General features: G+C 47.9%; 1 protein-coding gene across 5 annotated transcripts in view; it reads left to right on the top strand.

The window, feature by feature from the left end:
- The window catches only part of LOC311426322 (CUGBP Elav-like family member 4), a gene marked incomplete at its 5' end in the record, with an annotated part of 354,690 nt that overhangs the window by 203,964 nt on the left and 133,646 nt on the right, over positions 1-17,080 (top strand). The gene's annotated exons all lie outside the window — the stretch shown is intronic.

Here is a 17,080-nt window from a genome sequence, read left to right as displayed (position 1 = left end):
CCCAAACCCCATTAATTGCTCAGTAGTTACGTATTCTAAAGGATCTCCCGGTGGTCGGGGCGTGTGAGCACTAATATCACATATGTGTTGCCAATGAGCCTGCCATAGCAGCTGGCCAGATTGTGTCATAATCATTCTTACAGTAGTTTTGATGTCCTCGGGACATAAAATACTGCTGCCCCAAATATAATTAAGCAGCTGCTTGGTCAGCTCACTATGCAACCCACTCTCGTTTACTGTGGCTCTCAGCTGGGATAGTAGTTTCCAACCAAGCGGGGTGTGAGCTCCCTGCAGACCCACAGCCCCCTCTCCATAGGTTACTGGGAAAGCCTGATCAGCAAGCGGGCTCAGCAGTTCAAAGTCCTGAGCGTCTGCCCCTCTCTGGCTATCGCTTGCCAATTAACCCTTTCTATCCCCTGTGGGGAGGGCTTTGGCAGTGGCTTAGTGTGAGGCTTAAGGCTCTCCTTGGGTGTATCCTCTTTCGGTTTTAAAATGAGTTGCCCCACCACCTCCTCCTCACTGTCAGAGACCACGTCTTCTGCTCCTGAGACTTGTATCCCAGTTTCGACCGTGGTCGGAAGGGGTGGCGCTGTAGGCCATGCCTCCTGATCTGCATCCGGGCTTTTACTAGGAGGGGGGGGTGGTGACGCACTTTTACTAGGGGGGGGGGCCCCAGCGATGGGTGCTGTGGCTTAACAGTTATCCGTCTCCCAGATGGTGGTATAGGCGAGTAATCGCCCCCCACCGAGAACAGCCCCTCTGATTCTTGGGGCTGACCTCCTAATTGCTGGGTAGCCACAGCTGCAACTTGCTGTTCTAACTTGTATCTTTTTAAACTATTAATAGTTTCCAGCCACGGTTTCATTAATTTCTTAACCATTTTATCATCATCTATAGCTAAATCCCACAAGCAGTCCCCATAATTTCTCCATTCTTCCCCATCAAAGTATGATTCAGGATTACAAAAAAACCCCTTTGCTACCCCAAAGGCTATAAGCCCTGGAATATGCTTAATTACTTCTACCCCTCGCTTTTCTAAAAAGCGTTGCAATAAGTTGAGGGCTACCTCCTTATCCATAGTGCCGACCTTTTTTCCACGTCTATCCGCGATTTGTGCAGCTCCGTGTCTAACCACGTTGGTAGCCCTCAAGACTGTGCAGACCCCTTTTGGTCGGTCTAGACAATCTTCTGCCCTCCGATTTGCTGCTAATCGGTGCTTGTCCTCACCGCGCTTCTCGGTTCCATATTGTCCCTGTTCGGGCACCACTGTGGGTGCGAGACCCTCCGATTTCAGCACAGGGAAGCAAGTGATCAACTCAATATGAGTGGTAATATGTTGCGAAGCACGGACGAAAGCACGACAGACACCAGCAGAGTCAGATCATGCTGCTCCATTTTATTGCCCGAATAGCCCAACTTTTATAGTGAATTTTACAGGGGTGGACAGTGTTTCACACAAGATTATTGGTCAAAAGCACTCAGACAAACCGTTAAGAAAATAACACCACCTGCAAGAAAAGAACCCCCCTTTTGATTAGAAGTTAGGAAAACAACCCCCTTTGTGCTTAACGGCCACGTAGACCTAGTCCTTGAGGCCAGCTGCTGATAACAATATTATCTGAGTTCCTTAATTGGGTGATGTGGGAGTCATTGCAGTGGGAGCTTCTCACAGTTACTCTGGCAGCTTGGTTTGCTCAGCTACAGCAGGCCCTGAGATTTCTAAGGCCTACCCTTGGTTGCTTAAAGCAAGCTTAGATCGAACAATTATGCCAATTCCCAACAATTCCCCCGTTTTCTTTTTGTACAAGCAGTACTTGGTTTTACAGCAGATGTCAAACACATAACATAACACAACTATATAACTTAATCCTAATAACACTACAATTACTGTAAGCACTTAATGGTAACACAATCTAATAGTAACACACTTAAACCTTGATGGTGATCAAAGGCTGTTCTTGACAGTCCTTGAGGTGTCACAGCCCACGTCATTGTCAGAATGATTATCAGGAACCTCTTCATGGTCGTCTTCAGCGTGTGCAGATTCTAAAACTGCTTCAGTCCACTTTGCAGTGATCCACTGGGTACCTGTTCCCGGCACCACTTCAAAATCCCTATAACATTTTGCAAGTAACCCTTTAACCACATTTATCACAATACTACGTGTAATGATGATTGACACCACAATGAACAGAATCCTTAATCCCCCTTTGACTAATCCCAGTAACCATCTATGCATTGTTTCAAACAAATCAGTGAACCATTGATTGAAAGGATTGATACCATATTGACTCTTTCTCATGTGCTCTTTCAGGAAAGTAATGAATTTGTGAGTTGAAAAGGTCTAAACAGTACATTCCCTTAAATTTCTCCAAGTGGCTACTTCAAACAATGACTCCGTACTAGTGAAACTTGATTTTGCTCAACCGATCACAACTAGCCCTGCTAGTTGCTTACAATTGACTCCCCGTTTTTCTAACAGCGCTGTAATAAATCCATTTCTTCTGATTTTTGCCGGCACCAATTTCCTATGCTTTTAGCCTGCCCTATGGTTATATCCCGGGATCCTGCACTGTGGCAACAATAACCTGTACTAAGGCTATATTCCAGAATCCTGCACTATGGCAACAATAACCTGTACTATGGTTATATTCCGGAATCCTGCACTATGGCAACAATAACCTGAACTATGGCTATATTCCGGAATCCTGCACTATGGCAACGATAACCTGTACTAGGGCCATATTCCGGAATCCTGCACTATGGCAATAACCTGCACTAAGGCAATAACCTGCACTGTGGCAAACCTGCACTAAGGCAATAACCTGCACTGTGGCAAACCTGCACTATGGCAATAACCTGCACTATGGCAAAAGCGCGCTCTCATTCACACAGTACAATCACACATACAGAGCACAATCGCACACCCAGAGGCCTCTGGCACATCTCACTCTCAATCATACCACAAGAACATAATTTAGAATGATAAGCAAACAAACAAGTATTGTCTCTCATTGTGTTCCTCGTGAAATGACTTGCAACACTTTGTTTTAAAACCTTACCCTTACACAAATACTTTCAACACAAAATACCTGGACATTTAAGAATAACACACACAATTATTAACACTCCAGTTAGTATCCCTCCAGCAGCTGAAAACATACTGTTTGTCTGCAGCTTCAGGAGATCTTTGTCTGCTCCTGCGGTGAGCGGCTGAGAGTGGAGTCCCCTCCGAACAAAACGCTCAGGGTGCACCTAGGGGCGTCCACACCACAGCCGATCCCCACAGCCAAGCAGTTGTTACGTGCGGCTGCAGATGCCACTCCAGGCACTAAAATTGCCAATGCCGCTCTAGCTGCAACCCCACACAATTCAACAGTATCATTGCAGTCCGATGCAAGCAATGCCCATTTATGTCTGGTGATCTCACGCAACTGTAACAAGCTAGGAGCAAATACAATGAGTTTATCTAAGTAACATGGACATCTGATAGCATTTGCAGGGATACCTTGCCAGGCCCTATCCCCACAAATCAGAGAAACATCAGGAGGTAAGGCCAAAGCTGTACAATTGTTCCAAACACTGTAGTTGTTACCCCTTGTCTCCGTGCCATAAACCCCTAAACCCTGCTTAGCAGTGTCATTGTAATCACAGGTGTTATTTGTATTTCTGTACCCGTATGGCCCTTTCCAGGTTCCTGTAGCAGGATCCATCTGATAGCCATGGCTACATTCACATTTGTAGCCACCTTTCAGGTTGATACAGATTTGACTACAGATACCAGGGTTTTGGCATTCATCAATGTCTCCACAGTTTCTCTTGTCTACAAACTCAAACCCAGCTGGACAGTCACATTCATTTATGTTGCATTCCTTCAGGGGCTCATCACCCCAGTCCTTGCAGTCTCTCTGCTGGTTACACACTTTATTGATATCTATGCATTCTCCACTTCTGCACTTGAATTTGCCAGGTCCAGAGCACTGAATAACATTGTTACAGTTTGCTTCATCAGTGCCATCCAGACAGTCTCTCACACCACTGCACTGCCTACTCCCATGGACACAGTTCCCATCTTCACATCTGAACTGGTCTGGCCTGCAGGTCTGAGAAAGGCAGTTAATTTCATCACTTCCATCCTTGCAATCAGGATCTCTGTCACAGTCTTTTTCACCATCACATTTCCAGGACACTGGGATACACTGGGTTGACTGAGGACCACAGCTGATTTCATTTACCCGGCATGCTCTCATATGACACAGCTCAGCACTTTCGTCAGACCCATCTTCACAGTCCAGATCCCCATCACACTGCCGTCTGTTTGGCGCACACTGACCACTGTTGCACACAAAGTCAGATTCAGCACACGTCTTCTTCACACAAGCACTCTCATCACTGCCATCTGAGCAGTCTTCACATTTTGCTCTAACACTGTCGGCAGCAGTGCACAGGCCAGCAAGGGCGAGCAGCAGGCAGAGTGCCCCGCAGCGCGGCAGCGCCCGCCACCGCCCCACACCTGTGTCACTTATACTACTCCTATTACCCGTGCTGTTAGTGTCAGTGGCATCCTCCTGGTTCCGTTTCTGTCTTTGTCGCCCCTTACTCTCCCCCTTTTCTTTTTGCCACTGACCATTCACCACAAATGGATGAGACACATGATTACTAGTTAGGAAAGAGAGTGTAACGTCTGCTATACGGCTGCAGGCAGTGCCGGCTGCAACCTTAGAAGCTGTTTGTGAAACAGCCTGCCGGTGGTCATTTGGCAGTGTAATCTGCGTCTCTGCACTCCTGCCCCGCAATAGAGCTAAATCGTCATTAATAGTCTGTAGAATGTGGCAACCCCACGGAATGTTATCCAGAAACATAGTTATAACACCGATCTGGGGACGAATAGTCTTTTTTGCATTGCAAGGTAAACCTCTTAGAAAAGGAATGCTAGAGAGAAGCTGCACAGCCGCTGCTGCCTCCATGGTTACGTCAGACAGGCTGCAGGGTCCTGATGTCCGTCCCTCTGCCCTGTGCCGACTCGCCACACGGTGAGAGTCGACTACCGTTGTCCACTGACGCCTCTGGTCTCCCATAGCAACTCCATCTCGGATGTCCCGCATCGCACCGCGATTATTTCAATGTCCCGCGTTTTCCGCGGCTCCTTTTCCCGCGTCCCTGCGCGGTTCCGTTTCCCGCGCTTCCCCGCGGATCTTTTCCCACGCTCCCCACGGTTTCCTTTCCCCGTGTCTTACCGTGAGTCCTTTGTACAGTGTTTGCGGCTCGGTGTCTGGTCAGGTGCAGCGCCGGTGCGATGTCCGCTCCGATGTCCACTCCGATGTCCCGCGCCGCTCCGATGTCTCAGTCTCGGCGCTGTGATGTCGCGGCGCCGCTGGTCCCCGGCGGCACTGGTCCTGGCGCCGCGCCGATGTCCCGGCGCCCGGCGCCGCTGGTCCCAACGCCGCTGGTCTCCTGCTCTACCTGCGTTCGGATGTGCCGGCGCCGCTGGTGTCCCGCTGCGCTGGTGTCCCGCTGCGCTGCGATGTTCGCCCCGGCGCCGCTGCGATGTCCGTGCTCGGCTGCGATGTCTGCTCCGGTGCTGCGATGTCCTGCTCCGGTGCGATGTCTGTCCCGCTGCGATGTCCTGTTCAGGCCCTGTTCAGGTCTCCCGCTGCGATGTCCTGTTCAGGTCCAGTTCAGGTCTCAGCCTGTTCGGGCGCCATTTGTTGCGAAGCACGGATGAAAGCACAACAGACACCAGCAGAGTCAGATCATGCTTCACCATTTTATTGCCCGAATAGCCCAACTTTTATAGTGAATTTTACAGGGGTGGACAGTGTTTCACACAAGATTATTGGTCAAAAGCACTCAGACAAACCGTTAAGAAAATAACACCACCTGCAAGAAAAGAACCCCCCTTTTGATTAGAAGTTAGGAAAACAACCCCCTTTGTGCTTAACGGCCACGTAGACCTAGTCCTTGAGGCCAGCTGCTGATAACAATATTATCTGAGTTCCTTAATTGGGTGATGTGGGAGTCATTGCAGTGGGAGCTTCTCACAGTTACTCTGGCAGCTTGGTTTGCTCAGCTACAGCAGGCCCTGAGATTTCTAAGGCATACCCCTGGTTGCTTAAAGCAAGCTTAGATCGAACAATTATGCCAATTCCCAACAGTAATACAAGCTTCAACTTTATTGCGCAGATATCTGTATATTTATACACACAGTGATAAGTATGCCTACTGGTCACTATCCTATTGGCTAAGCCTAGAAGTGTTGCAAAAAATACTGTTTCTCCTACTTGCGGTTACAGTGCATAAGCTACTTCCTTATCTTCCCGGGCCTCAGATCCACCTGTTTATCTCTCTCTCAAGGACAGACTGCTCCTTGCATATTTTCACAAAAATGCTTCTCATCCGGCCTACTCCATGGCTATAAACTCTGTATTTTCTTTGCCTTGCTTGTACAATTCCTCTAGGGACCTGTGCCCTTGCTCTTTGAGCCATTCTTCAACACCTTTCTGCCCTGTGTATATGATAGTGGTGGTCAAAGAGGCCTGAAGTCCTGCTATGACAGGCAACCCAGAAAAACATCTCATAAGAAGCAGTCTTGGATCCTATTGGGTCAAATGGCTTCTGTGCAGTCACTGTGACTCACATCAGGAGGGAAGAAAACTCCAGGGGCAAGAACTTCATATGGAGCTTACCCATGTTTTCATGATGTCATCTACAATAAAAGCTTGGGGTGAGAAACAAAGTTGTGTTTTTGCAATAGAAGGTGCTTTTGCAGTGGAAAATTCGACTAACCTTGCAGAATCAAAAGTGATTGTGCAGCATAGCAGTGTGGAGTATGTTAAGCAGATAAGGGGAAGGTCCTACTGTCACAAAATAAGGAGGATACCTAAGGAAAACAGGATGAGCAGCACGAAATTAGTAAAAAACAAAAATCACGGGACCTCTAGTCATGAGAGAAGAAGGAAAAAAAAAAAAGGAAAAGGAGAAATTAACAGTTGGTCAAATCAAATTGTACATATATGGTATAGAAGTGCGTCGAGTAGGTTGTGAACCTGTAGTACTCAGCCAATGAGGAAATGGGGGAGAAATCAGGTGTCTGGTAATAGGGAATATAAGGCTATGATAAACTTTTACTGTGCACTCCTAATTGGCAGGATGCCCACCATTGCGATTGCGAATAAAATAGCTTCACAGAAGGTCCTGTCTGAAGAAAATTATTGAGGTCTGTTGTGGTTTTACCATGCTAGGCAGCTAAACACCACAACTGCTCTCTCACTCCCCCTCCTTAGATGAGGAGGGGAAGAAGTAAAGAACAACTCACGGGTTGAGATAAGGATAATTTAATTAAAGGAAAAAAAAAATAATAATTAAGGAAAGATTATTATTAACTAAACGATTTAACTAAAGGGGGAAAAAAAGGAAAAAAAAAAAAAAAGGCTATGTGGAAGTGCAGAGGAAAGAAATTACTCTCTACTTCCCACAAATGAGCGATGCTTGACCACGTCCTTGAAGCAGGGCCTCAATGCACGTAGCCAGTGTTCGGGAGGAGGACCGACGTTTTCATAACAAGAGCCCACCCCCACCCCCCTTCTTCTTCCTGTTTCCACCTTTTATTGCTGAGTGTGACATCACATGGTATGGAACATCCCTTTGGTTGGTTTAGGTCAGCTGCCCTGGTGATGTTTCTCTTCTCACTTTTTGCCCACCCCCTAGGAGGGTTAGAGAGAGTCTTGATGCTGTGCCAGCACTGCTCAGCAGCAGACACAACACTGGTGTGATACCATTGCTGTTCTAGCTACAAGTGCAGAGCACAGCACTGTATGGGCTGCTGCAGGGAAAGTTAACATCCCAGACAGACCCACTACAAGGTTTTTCTCACAATTTGGGGGCTCATCCAGGATTTGAACACAGGACCATTTTTCTCACATTGGTTTTCAAAAACGTGAGGGATCGGCAATTTCCTAAGGCAGGTCTCCAGCCCTAACACTTCCAGGGCAAACAGAGATAAAAGGAAAAGTCAAAGGAAAAAGACACAAACTTATTTTCACTTCTCTGTCCTGCTGTCTAGAACAGGTCACATCTTCAAAACACATTTGCGGAGATGAATACTCATTCAGCTTATTCAGTCTGGAAATCCTCCAAGCTGTATTGTGCCCACTATGCTGCAGCCTCTGCTCTGCAAACCACAACAGCTCTGAACAGCCTAATCTGCTGAGGACCACTGTCTCCTTCCAATACAGCTACAAATAGCTTTAAATTATTAGATCCAGGTTACCAAACAGTCTCTTGGATCAGGGTTAATTAAATGAGTGTTGAAATCTAATTAAGGACTGGTCCAGGTGATAATTAGCAGGAAATGTATGCATTAAAATATTCATTTGTCAATGAGCTGCAATTAAGAGTGTGATTTGGGGAAGGATCAATAACTATATCATGTGATTTAAAAAAAATAAATAAATAAATAAAAAATTGCCCAGTCTTGAGCAGAAATGTGGGGGAATCTTGACTGGATTTTTTTTTTATCCCCCCCCCCTCCCCCCCTTCACTCCTGTGTTCTGTTTTGCTCTCATGATAACTTCTGAAGACTGCTCTCCACCCTTGAATAGAGCATTCATCTCTCCCTGCCTTTGTTTTCCTGAAGCACTTCTTTCAACCCCTTCTTCTTCACCACATTGTTCAATTGGGTTATAGATTTATTAGAGAAAGAATAACAGGTCAAAAAGAAAAATTCTTTGCCAATGAAAATCACTTTCTTCCAGAGCAGGCTGCTAACCCAGGCAAACAATGCTCATTGTGTGGCCTTAGATTGTTTTCTTTTTTAGCAAGTTAATTCCTCAACTCCTTATTCATAACTGAGTATCTGGAGAGGCTATTGAATATGCAAAGCCTGGATTTATATATATGGTACGTCTGTAGTTGTTGTTTACTACACTATTCCCAGTTTCTCATGGAGCAACTCTGCTTTCCCTGAGACTGTTTTTGTTTTGGTTGTGGGTACATAGGTGTATGTGTAAGCGTGTTAACTACACTCCCTGTGTGCAGTCCCACGTAATCCCACCTCTGCAGGAACACAGAGGACCCCACAACAACCCAGCTCCTCTGGCACGGAATTGGCATTCCCCTATTGCTGACTGTATTTCCATCAGTGAATACCAGTGTGTCAAAAGGGAAGCATACCATGGGAACATCATGATTTCAGCTGCTCTTTGTCAGTCTCCTCACAGCTCACCTGCCCTTCTCCCCAGGCATGGTGGCAGCCCAACTCCCAAGGCAACAGTCTGCCTGCTGTCAGGGCTGCATCCCTGTCCCCCTGGGGAGACTGCACTGTAGGGAATCAAGCAACCCATGAAGTGAGGAAGTCCTTGGAGCTAGCCAAAACAATCTCAGTGAATGCCTTCCTAAGCAGATCTATTTCTTCCCATCTATGTCTCCTATCAGAAATTTAAGAATCACAGTCACTGACCTTTCATCTCATTTTAGGGAGGAGAGGGATTCCTTTCATTCCCAAAAGCTCTACATTTTTCAGATTCCTGCAGCCAGCTGTCATGATCATCAGTAGTTCTGCATTAGTGTTGACTGCAGACAGAATCCAAGCATTGTGTAACTGTCGTGGTTTAACCCGACCGGCAGCTAAACACCACGCAGCCGTTCGCTCACCCTCCCCCCTCCCTCTCTGGGACGGGGGAGAGAAATGGAAAGTGAAGCCCGTGAGTTGAGATAAAGACAGTTTAATAAGACAGGGAAAAAAAAAATAACAAAATAATAATAACAATAATAATAATGATGATACAATGGTGATAATACGAAAGTAATAATAGTATGTACAAACAAGTGATGCACAATGCAATTGCTCACCACCCGCTGACCGATGCCCAGCCTAACCCCGAGCAGTCCGGCCCCCTCCCCCCGGCTAGCCACCCCTATATATTGTTTAGCATGACGTCAGATGGTATGGAATACCCCTTTGGCTAGTTTGGGTCACCTGTCCTGGGTCTGTCCCCTCCCAGCTCTTACTGCACCCCCCAGCCTGCCCGTTGGCAGGACAGAGCAAAGGCTGAGATGTCCTTGGCTTAGTATAAGCACTGCTCTGCAACAATTAAAGCATCGGGGTGTTATCAGCACTCTTCTCATTCTAAGCCAAAACACAGCATTCCACCAGCTACTAGGAAGAAAATTAATTCTGTGCTAACTGAAACCAGGACATCTATCCACCCCTTATTCCATACCATTTATGTCATGCTCAGGTTACACTCTTTTCCATACATTCTAATTAGTCACCTATAGTAATCATGGTAGTGATAACATACAGTATAATATACTATTTAACATGGTGCAATTCAGTTCATGGGCTATTCTCACCCAGTATTAAATCTCCTTGAGGTACACACCGGACCTCTCCGTTCTTTTGCATCACCCACCAAGTATATCCAGGTCCCTGAGCGAAAACAATTCCACGAATAGGTTTGCCTTTTCCTGAGGCAGGAGTAGCCCAGACTGTTTTACCCAGCATATTTTTTACATGCACTACAGGAACTTTATCCCCATCTACAGTACGTAACAGGTTTGATTGGGCAGGTCCAGCTCGGTTGGTAGATCCCCTAGTATTGACTAACCAGGTGGCCTTTGCCAAATGCGTATCCCAGTTTTTGAACGTCCCAGCGCCCATTGCTTTCAAGGTAGTCTTTAACAGGCCATTGTATCGTTCAACTTTCCCGGAGGCTGGTGCATGATAGGGGATGTGATACACCCATTCAATACCATGTTCTTTGGCCCAAGTGTCTATAAGGTTGTTTCGGAAGTGAGTCCCATTGTCTGATTCTATTCTTTCTGGGGTGCCATGTCGCCATAGGACTTGCTTTTCAAGGCCCAGGATGGTGTTCCGGGCGGTAGCATGAGGCACAGGATATGTTTCCAGCCATCCGGTGGTTGCTTCCACCATTGTAAGTACGTGGCGCTTGCCATTGCGAGTTTGAGGGAGTGTGATGTAATCAATCTGCCAGGCCTCTCCATACTTATATTTCAGCCATCGTCCTCCATACCAAAGAGGCTTTGACCGTTTGGCTTGCTTGATTGCAGCACATGTTTCACAGTCATGAATAACCTGTGCTATAGCGTCCATGGTCAAGTCCACCCCTCGATCACGAGCCCATCTGTATGTTGCATCTCTACCTTGATGGCCTGAGGTGTCATGGGCCCATCGGGCTATAAATAATTCACCTTTATGCTGCCAATCCAGGTCCACCTGAGCTACTTCAATCTTAGCAGCCTGATCCACCTGCTGGTTGTTTTGATGTTCTTCAGTAGCCCGATTCTTGGGCACATGAGCATCTACGTGGCGTACTTTCACAGCCAGGTTCTCTACCCGAGCAGCAATATCTTGCCACAATGCAGCAGCCCAGATAGGTTTGCCCCTACGCTGCCAGTTGTTTTGCTTCCATTGCTGTAACCATCCCCACAGGGCATTTGCTACCATCCATGAATCGGTGTAGAGATAGAGAACTGGCCATTTTTCTCGTTCAGCAATGTCTAAAGCCAGCTGAATGGCTTTCACTTCTGCAAACTGACTCGATTCACCTTCTCCCTCAGCAGCTTCTGCAACTCGTCGCGTAGGACTCCATACAGCAGCCTTCCATCTCCGATGCTTCCCCACAATACGACAGGACCCATCAGTGAACAGGGCATATTTCTTTTCATTCTCTGGCAACTGGTTGTACAGTGGGGCTTCTTCAGCACGACCCACCTCCTCCTCTGATGATATCCCAAAGTATTTGCCTTCTGGCCAGTCCATGATCACTTCCAATATTCCTGGGCGACTGGGGTTTCCTATTCGAGCCCGCTGAGTAATCAGTGCAACCCACTTGCTCCATGTAGCATCAGTTGCATGATGCGTAGAGGGGACCCTTCCCTTGAACATCCAGCCTAGTACCGGTAATCGGGGTGCTAGGAGGAGCTGCGCTTCAGTACCGACCACCTCCGAAGCAGATCGAACTCCTTCATATGCTGCCAATATCTCCTTTTCAGTTGGAGTATAGCGGGCCTCAGATCCTCTGTATCCCCGACTCCAAAACCCCAGAGGCCGACCTCGAGTTTCCCCAGGTTCTTTCTGCCAGAGGCTCCAGGTGGGGCCGTTCTCCCCGGCTGCAGTGTAGAGCACATTCTTTACATCTGGTCCTGTTCGAACTGGCCCAAGGGCTACTGCATGGACTATTTCCTGCTTGATTTGTTCAAAGGCTTGTCGTTGTTCAGGGCCCCATTCAAACTCATTCTTCTTACGAGTTACTTGGTAGAGTGGGTTTACAATCAGACTGTAATTTGGGATGTGCATTCTCCAAAACCCCACAACACCTAGGAAAGTCTGTGTTTCTTTTTTGTTAGTTGGTGGAGACATAGCTGTTATTTTGTTGATCACATCCATTGGGATTTGACGACGTCCATCTTGCCATTTTATTCCTAAAAACTGGATCTCCCGTGCAGGTCCTTTGACTTTATTTTGTTTTATGGCAAAACCGGCTTTCAGAAGGATTTGGACTATTTTCTTCCCTTTCTCGAAAACTTCCTCTGCTGTGTCACCCCACACAATAATGTCATCGATGTACTGCAGGTGTTCAGGAGCTTCCCCCTGCTCTAGTGCAGACTGGATCAGCCCATGGCAAATGGTAGGGCTGTGTTTCCACCCCTGGGGCAGCCTATTCCAAGTATATTGGACTCCCCTCCAAGTGAAGGCAAATTGTGGCCTGCACTCTGCTGCTAGAGGGATGGAGAAAAATGCATTAGCGATATCAATTGTGGCGTACCACTTGGCTGCCTTCGATTCAAGTTCATACTGAAGTTCCAGCATGTCCGGCACTGCAGCACTCAGTGGTGGCGTGACTTCGTTCAGGCCGCGATAGTCCACTGTTAGTCTCCACTCGCCATTAGACTTTCGCACTGGCCATATGGGACTATTGAAAGGTGAATGAGTCTTGCTGATCACTCCTTGGCTCTCCAATTGACGAATTAGCTTATGGATGGGAATCAGGGAGTCTCGGTTGGTGCGATATTGCCGCCGGTGCACAGTTGTGGTAGCAATTGGCACTTGCTGTTCTTCGACCCTCAGCAACCCCACAACAGAGGGGTCCTCTGAGAGACCAGGCAAGGTAGATAATTGTTTAATGCCCTCTGTCTCTAAGGCAGCAATACCAAAAGCCCACCGGAACCCTTTTGGGTCCTTGCAGTATCCTCTTCTAAGATAGTCTATGCCAAGGATACATGGAGCATCCGGACCAGTCACAATGCGGTGCTTTTCCCACTCATTCCCAGTCAGACTCACTTCAGCCTCCAATACAGTCAACTGCTGAGATCCCCCTGTCACTCCACAAATATAGATGGGCTCTGGTCCTTTATAGCTCGATGGCATTATAGTACATTGTGCACCGGTGTCTACTAAAGCCTTATACTTCTGTGCGCGTGATGTGCCAGGCCATCGAATCCACACAGTCCAATAAACTCGATTGTCCCTTTCCTCCCCCTGGCTGGAGGCAGGGCCCCCCTAATCCTGGTCAGAATCTTCCTCGTTTCTGTGTTTGAAGGACTGTCTGCTGGAAGTTGGAGCAGCAAACTTTTCGGAGAATCCCTTTTTCCTGATTGTTTTCTTTTGCAACTCACGTACCCGTGCCTCTAGGGTCGCGGTAGATTTTCCATCCCACTTTCTCATGTCCTCTCCATGGTCTCGTAAGTAAAACCACAGGGTGGCACGGGGTGAGTACCCACCATATCGTATTCCTTGTGTGGGTGAACGCCTACCCCTGACAGCTGAGACACTGCTTTGTACAGGTGCGAAGGAGAATAATCTCTCTTCAAGTTGGTGAACCTTTTCAGAAAGTTTCTCCCAAGTGTTCTCCTTTGGTCGGTGGGCACTGGTTGGTTCAGGTGGGGAGGACAATAGATTCTCTTCAAGTTGGTGAACCTTTTCAGAAAGTTTCTCCACAGCTGAGACGCAGGCCTGTAAGGAAGAGGAGAGACTTTCTTCGTACTGCCGGAGTTGTTTAGCCGCTTCACCCACTGTGGGTTCCTCATCCTCTTTCCAGGCCATTATTGCCAATGAGCTGGCATATGATGATGGTGCACTCCGTACAAACTTCCGCCACATGGGTCGTGTACACTTGACTTCATCTGGATCTGTGGATGTTTGTTTGAGGTCTGGATCCTCATAAATCACTTCCCGTACGGCTAATTCCCTCAGGTACTGGATTCCCTTCTCCATAGTGGTCCACTTGCCTGGTAGACATAAAATATCTTCCTTGAAGGGATACCTTTCCTTCACAGCTGAGAGGAGACGCCTCCAGAGGCTGGTGGGTCGTGCTCCATCTGCAATTGCTTTGTCAATGCCGGCGTCTCGAGCAAGGGATCCCAGCCGCTTGGCTTCCCTGCCGTCTAATTCCACACAATTGGCTCCAGAGTCCCAGCACCGGAGCAGCCAGGTGACAAGCTGCTCACCTATACAGCGACCAAAATCTTTTCGCACATCTCGTAGCTCGCGCTCGTTTAGGCTTCGGGTAGTTACTGTTGCTCTTTCGGCATCCTCATCTTCCTCCTCCTGAATCCTTGACGGCCCAGCGTCATCATCATCTTCGTCATCTCTATACTTAGTTTTGGCAGAAGCCTTACCTGGATTGGCAGAAGACTCTCTGCGTTCTAAACGACTTGAATTTCTATACCATATTTTCACCTTCTCTACAGGGGCAGCTTGCACTGCTACTGCTCGTTTCTCTGACTTTGTTACAGGGTCTGCCACAGGGGTTGGAATGCCCTCTGCAGGGTCAACTTGCACTGCTACAGCTCGTTTCTCTGACACGGCCACAGGAGCTGGAGCGGCTACAGGAGCTGGAGTTGGAGCTGGAGCAGTTGCAGGAGCTGGGACTGGAGCAGCAGTAGGAGCTGGAGCTGGAGCGGCTTCAGGAGCTGGAGCTGGAGCGGCTGCAGGAGCTGGGACTGGAGCGGCTGCAGGAGCTGGGACTGGAGCGGCTGCAGGAGCTGGGACTGGAGCGGCTGCAGGAGCTGGGACTGGAGCGGCTGCAGGAACTGGGACTGGAGCAGCTGCAGGAGCTGGAGCTGGAGCAGTTGCAGGAGCTGGAGCTGGAGCAGTTGCAGGAGCTGGAGCTGGAGCGGCTGCAGGAGCTGGGACTGGAGCAGCTGCAGGAGCTGGAGCTGGAGCAGTTGCAGGAGCTGGAGCTGGAGCAGTTGCAGGAGCTGGAGCTGGAGCGGCTGCAGGAGCTGGAGCTGGAGCGGCTGCAGGAGCTGGGACTGGAGCGGCTGCAGAATCCACCGTAGGGGTCACAGTGGCCGTTGGATCTGTCACAGGGTTTGGAGTGGCCGCAGGGTCTGTCACTAAGTTGACAGCAGTATCAATGGCAGCTCGATAGGCATGAGCCAGGCCCCAGCACGTTACAATAATTTGTGTTACTTTGGAACTGCCAGAATCATTACACCTTTTTTTCAAGCATTCTGCCAGTTTTTGAGGATTTTGCCATTGTTCAGGGGTGAATTTCCAACACACTGGGGGTGCCAACTGCTCTAGATGCCTGCCCATATCCACCCATACTCCCTGCCACCCACAACTATACTGCCTCCGGGCAGATCTCCGGATGAGCTTCATAAGTAGTTGTTTAACTTTAAGCAGAATCTGAAGTGCATTCATGAGGCAGAACAACAAGACTATGGTATTCTGAGTATTCCAGAAATATTCAATATCTTGGAGAGCTATTGTGACAAGCTCAGGGGATAAGAGGGTGGTGAAGGAGGAAGGCAGAGTGACCCAGGAGGATACAGGGGTGGTGAAGGAGAAAGGGAAAGTAAGCAAGTAAGGAAAAATATCCTCCCCTTTCCCCTCCACAGATTGACTCTCTAATGGAGAAAAACAATAGGTATAATTGCTAATAGTTCCCAAGATGCTGTTTCCAAAGTACAGAGTCCACGATGTTACTGAGTATAAATACCAAGTTAGAGTCATGACCAGATATTTTATCGTCTCATAAGCCATTGCTATAACACTTAGTACCATAATGGTCTGAAACCAGGGCCCGGAGAGGAGAAACAACACTACAGAGAGCAAATACGGAAAATAATGTACTATAATACTCAATTTGGAAAACAGGCGCAGCAGAGTTGTGATTAAAGCAATCAGCATCATGACAAGTGACTATTAAGCAGGTCTAATCCTTACACCAATTTTAGTTTAACACACTCTGATCAGATCTGCCGTTATCTCAACCTTTCGGGCCCCACGTTGGGCGCCAAAAAGACTGTCGTGGTTTAACCCGACCGGCAGCTAAACACCACGCAGCCGTTCGCTCACCCTCCCCCCTCCCTCTCTGGGACGGGGGAGAGAAATGGAAAGTGAAGCCCGTGAGTTGAGATAAAGACAGTTTAATAAGACAGGGAAAAAAAAAATAACAAAATAATAATAACAATAATAATAATGATGATACAATGGTGATAATACGAAAGTAATAATAGTATGTACAAACAAGTGATGCACAATGCAATTGCTCACCACCCGCTGACCGATGCCCAGCCTAACCCCGAGCAGTCCGGCCCCCTCCCCCCGGCTAGCCACCCCTATATATTGTTTAGCATGACGTCAGATGGTATGGAATACCCCTTTGGCTAGTTTGGGTCACCTGTCCTGGGTCTGTCCCCTCCCAGCTCTTACTGCACCCCCCAGCCTGCCCGTTGGCAGGACAGAGCAAAGGCTGAGATGTCCTTGGCTTAGTATAAGCACTGCTCTGCAACAATTAAAGCATCGGGGTGTTATCAGCACTCTTCTCATTCTAAGCCAAAACACAGCATTCCACCAGCTACTAGGAAGAAAATTAATTCTGTGCTAACTGAAACCAGGACAGTAACTCGCCCAGAAAAAATGTAAAAAAAAACATTTGGCCATTTGGGCTCTTTTGTAGTAGCCTCTCTATTCCCTGCTGTTCATGGATGGGGAACTCAGATCGATCAGGTCCTATTTTTGCTCCCCTGATTTAATAGTGCTACCTAGATGCTGCTTGGTGAGGGGACTTCTGCCCTACCCCGCATACTGAATCCTGCCTCCAAGGCT

Source organism: Aythya ferina, assembly GCF_964211825.1.
Source record: "Aythya ferina genome assembly, chromosome: W".
NCBI lineage: Eukaryota > Metazoa > Chordata > Aves > Anseriformes > Anatidae > Aythya > Aythya ferina.
The sequence above is the reverse complement of the archived record's forward strand: the minus strand, read 5'-3'. Positions and strand labels throughout refer to the sequence as shown.